Genomic DNA, 5,367 nt, shown 5'->3' with positions numbered 1-5,367 from the left:
ATGCATCTCATCCCAACAGATAACAACGCTGTCCAGTGTGGTGCTACCCGAGAGCGAGGCTTTAATGGCCCGCTAATACTCGGATTCTGTTCGTGGACTGAACCGATGGTTTACGTGTCTGTGCTTTCTGCCACTGACACACAGCACTGTAATGTGGGCCTATTCTTTTCATTTCAAACAACGTATTTTTATAGTTTGACTCCAGAGTAGCTTTGCATTATTCATGATTTTTAAAAAATCTTTTTCTACATTATACAGGGCCTTTGTGCAGACCCCAGTTCATCCCTTCTGTGTAATAAGCTGTTTTAAGGCAACTTTTCTGATTGGCTGCCCTTGTAAACAAAAGATTTGAACAACAGGTGAGAAGGACTTCTGTGATAAGCCTCACCATCAGAGGATTTCTGAAAAGCAGAATCAGACCTTGGTGAGGAGCGCTGTGAGGTGTACTGGCCTTTCAAACAGGTCGACCACACCTGCGCTAAATGTTCCAGATTCTGGGAGAAGGTTCACTGAATTCAGCCTGCCGTGATCCGGATGATGGCTGAGACGGTCAGAATAACGTAGCGTATGATCCTCTTCCGTCTCTGAATTGTGGGGAGCATGAAGTGAAGTACAAAAAACTCCTTTATAGTATAAAGTTTTGATAAGATCCTTAAACATGTGATTAAAGTTTAGCTTCCTCCCACAATCCAAAGACATGTAGATGTTGGGTTGGATTGGCCACCTGTCCAAGGTGTACCCTGCACCTCGACAGCTGGGATAGGCTCCACCCACCCCACAATAGGATGAGAATAGATGGAACTTAAGAAGTTAAATTATACTAGCACTTCGTTATTTTAAGCGTGAGTGGTTAAGAAGCATAAGTTACGTTATAGCAAACTATGAACTCCTTTAATAACTTCATGATAAATGAATTTTTTTGTCCAAACTCCGCACAGTTAGCTGAACATCAGAGGGAAGTCGGGCTGGTTGACTGAGCTACAGAACTATGATGAGGCTAACATAAGCTCAGGGGAAGATGGAGAACGACGACTGACTGTTTTTCAGTAGAAGTTCTTGTTGAGGGCAGAGACAGACGTCACAGCAGGAGGAAGACGCTGAAAATGGAGCAAACTTTAGTTTGCTGTGGTTTTAATTACTCGCTCAGAAAGTCCTGATCCTGAGCTTGAGGTCCGACTGTGAGTCTTTTGATAACTGCTTAAATATGAGTGAAGGGGCTTTAGTTACACTTTAGTTTTTTAAAACTGTTGGTCATGGACAGAGCTGATAAAAAGCTGGAGATGACTCGTGACTGATGATGAACAAGGCAGCACGTTGAAGGCACACGAGCCTCAGCCAACGCTGGAAACACAGGCACAGGTCAGATTTCTATTCTGCACCATGTTTCTCTCTTTTAAATTGTTTGTAATGTATCTGGGATTAAACAGCCATTCAAACCTTTAACATATAAAACCAAACATACCATTAGGAAGAGCTGGAACTGAGCTAATGTTAAAGCTGTTAGGTCAAAACAAGCAGCCCTCGGGTTACTGACTTTAGGGCAGATAGTCTGTAACAGTAAAAGGACACCTGGCCCATATAATCTGATTCATTTCTGAGGGCTTCCTCCATAGACGCTCCACAGACTTCCTCTCTTTCTTCATTCCATTATGAGAAACAGGAGACTGACAGGGAGCGGTTCAACCACAGCCTGAATGCTCGCTGAAGCATCGCTCACACCAACATGTCATATTAATGAAACGCAGTTCAGCTGCATTCTGAATCAAGGACAAGCCTTTACAAGTAGACGTTGGAAGGCCTGATAAGGGTTTGGAGGCAGAAGCTAATTAACGAGTGTTTGAGAGGACTGTTTGTGCTGAATCAAGGGTGGGTTATCAGTTGCCCTGGTGAGCGGGTCCCCTGGTGATTTGCCACAAATTGAGAGAGTGGAGCAATTCCCCAGGAGTTTGGTTTAATTTCTTCTGTCGGAGCGATTCCACTGAACTCCGTTAAGCCTCGACACCATCAGCAAATTAAGTTGCAAAAGAAGCTTAAGGTTTCCAAGCAGGACGAAATGAAAGGCTGGCTCAAATCTTTGACATTGCAAACATTTAAATGAGCTGCAAGGAGTCAAAACAGGGGAGAGCCCCAGTATACATCCATGTCCAACACAGAGGAGGTTCCTCTCCCCCCTCTGATATAACAAACCTGCCACAGGAGATAATAAACCCGGAATAAACTGGAACAAAGGCCCAGAAACTAATCTTAAAACTGGACTTAATGTTTAATCCATTGATAAACCTATTGACTTTGTACAAGGGGGGTCAGAAGGGGCCCAACATTTGCCTCGGGGCATTTCAGGAGGTTAATCCGGCCGTGCTCGGCAGTCTCTTTGTGTCCCAGTGCGCTCTCTAGTTTTCCTCCCCCCCCTTTCTGCTCCTGGATTATCATGTAATCCCTGATATTCATCAGCCGGGCAGGTTCAAGGTCATTTCAGTACAGTTCTCCGACTTTGCTCTCTGTGGCTGGATTCTGCAGTAGAAGAAGGTGAGAAGGTCTGAAGATGAGAAGGAGGTTTTACCTAAAATACCACGTCACAGTGACCAAAGAGATCCAACACCAACAAAATAAAAGCATTATTTCATAAAATAAACTGTAAACATTGCAAAGAAACTCAGTCACGACGCCTGCATGTTCACTGCCGTACCTCCACCTCCTTCATTTAATACAAAAACACTTGTTGTCATCGACTGTTTTAGCAGAATTCCTCGGGGTACAGAGGAATTGTTCCACACAGGCTTAAAACACATCTGGAGTGTTTTCAACACAGTCGTGCTCATTAAGTGGCGAAAACTCAAGTGTTTGATGGCCGTTAATTACCTGTCTGCTCACCCTTCCATTCCTAAAACTGTCACGTAACCTCCTGTCCTCCTGCTGACTTCCTGCCCGAGGCAAAGTCTTCAGTGTCACAAAGGCGCCTCTTTTTTAACCCAGGTAGATCGCTATAGTAACCTGTTGTGCACACCTGATCTGCTTCGTTCAATCAGCTCCGAGCTGATGCATTTTTAACTGTTTTTTTCCCAGATGATATTTTAAGAACAGTGTAACGCATTTTTGTGACTCTAATGTGCAGCTATGAAAAAGTGCACTGAAAAATACTGACTCACAAATGTGAAGAGTTTCTGCATCATTTCTCTCTTACTTTATTTGCACCACCAGCGTGTTGTTTTTTTTTTTAACTTATTCAAAATAGGAACTAAAGAAGACGTGAAAAAATAAAGATGAGCTCTATAAAAGCACCAGGGACAAACCTGAAGACATAAAAACCAAAGCAACAAAGACGGAGGAGCAGGTGAGACACAGGTGGAAATGTGAAGATGGAGACAGAAGAACACCGACCACAGGGCAACACAGAGCTGCAGATGCAGGCATCAGAGTCGGGGTTCTGACCCTCGAGCGAGCGTTTCTCTCATCGGCATCTTTGGATTTATAAGATGAAATTCATTGTTGTCGTAATCACGAGCTTGCAGAGAAGAAGCACGGCTGAACTTGGTGCTGACAAACAGACACAATCAGTCATACCATTCGCATAAAAGAACAATAAAAAAGAATAGCTCCTATTTCATCATAAATAAATGGGCAATATTCATAATGATAGCAGCTTTAAGTAGTGGAAAAGATGATATAACAGAGGTTTTTCAGACTGTTGCACTGCACTTACGCGCACTCATGCGCTCGTGACTCGTCAGTCACTTAGTAGCTCTGCCGTAAAACATCAGCTGAAAATGAACATCATGTTTTATTCAGTGAGACTTTATACTAGTGACCGAGACCATAAGCTCACGAGGAAAGTGTTTCAAATCTGCCTCTTCACAAGCTTCCTTTATACATATGACTTATTTTACTTGAATTTCTTTTCCTCGTCTACAGTTTCGTATTTTTTATGATGTAACCAGTACTCTGTGTAAAGTGTTACAAAGTAACAGTTACTGTTACGTATAACTGTATTGGATACAGTTACTAAGCAAACAGTTATGTCTTTATGTTCTTTCTTCTGCAGGACGTGGAAGTTTGACCAAAGATGAACCCATATTTATTCCTGCACTCACACTACAATCAGCTGACTTCAGTTTCCGAGGGGGGAAATGAAGGCGTGGTCTGCTGTTTCAGAGGAGCGGAGATATGAACTCTGATTTCTATTGTTCAAGAGGACAAGAAGACAAATTGCAAACAGGACACCGACTCTTAGAAAGCGTCTTCAGAGACAGCAGGCCGACACAAAGCGAAGACGTGTGATGTTAACACTGAGCAGCGAGAGCCTTCAGCATGTAACCAAAGCAGCGATGAGCATCAGACCTGCAGCGCTGTGGCCTCCAGTTCTACAGCAGAACAGCTGTCCAGAGTCAAACAGTAAAAGAAAGCGTGTGTGTGTGTGTGTGTGTGTGTGTGTGTGTGTGTGTGTGTGTGTGTGTGTGTCTTCTTTAGAATAAAGATTTGTGTCAGTGTGTAACCTCACACTTGTATTGCTTGTTGTGGCATAATGTAAGAAGTAGGGTAGCTAAATGCTGCGGGGAGGTAATGTGCTGTGGTGGCGACATTTTCTTGACATCATTTATTTGACCTGCTGTTTTTGGACTTTTAGGTTAATTTGAATCTCATTTTAATTATTTAATAATTTGTCTGTTTAGGAAAATCTGTCAAATCAAATATGGAGGGAGCCACCAGGGTGACCCTTGAGAATCTTCAGGAGCTGAAAGCAGCTTAAATGACTGTAAATTGCTTTTCAACATATGCTGTTTGCTTTGTTTTATTACAGTTTTATGATTTTGCTTCTCAGTCATCTATGAAGCACTTTGAGCTGCAGTCACCACCTGCATGAAAAGTGAAATACACTCATGATTGACTGATTGATTTTTGTTTCTCCCACAGTCTACATGCAAACACAGGAGTCGCCCCCTGGTGGTCATCAGCAACAATGCAGGTTTATGGGACTTCTGCACCTCACTACAGCTAGCCACATGCCCATCTTTTATATACAGTCTAGGCAGCGTTCAGTTGGACTTTGTTGGGAAAAAACCTCCAAAGGTTTTGTTGAGCTAACAGAGAGGCCCTGACTTTGCTGAACTGCTGCTGTTGTACATGCAGGTTTGTGTGTCTTCTCCCTCCCGTGTTTTTACAGCGCACAGCTGCTTGCATACTTGCTGGTGGCTCTTCTGTATAAACTGGATTTTACTGAAAAGCTTTTGTTTAAGTGCAGCGAAAGCCTGATTGTTAAAGTTTGTGCAGGCTGGCGTCCAAACGCAGAGAGGATTAATAAAATGGACAGAAGATAAAACACAGAGCCTTAGTGTGTGTGTGTGTGTGTGTGTGTGTGTGTGTGTGTGTGTG

This window comes from Pundamilia nyererei, unplaced genomic scaffold (assembly GCF_000239375.1).
Source record: "Pundamilia nyererei isolate P.nyererei 1_Seehausen unplaced genomic scaffold, PunNye1.0 scaffold00019, whole genome shotgun sequence".
NCBI lineage: Eukaryota > Metazoa > Chordata > Actinopteri > Cichliformes > Cichlidae > Pundamilia > Pundamilia nyererei.
This window is presented reverse-complemented; position numbering follows the sequence as displayed.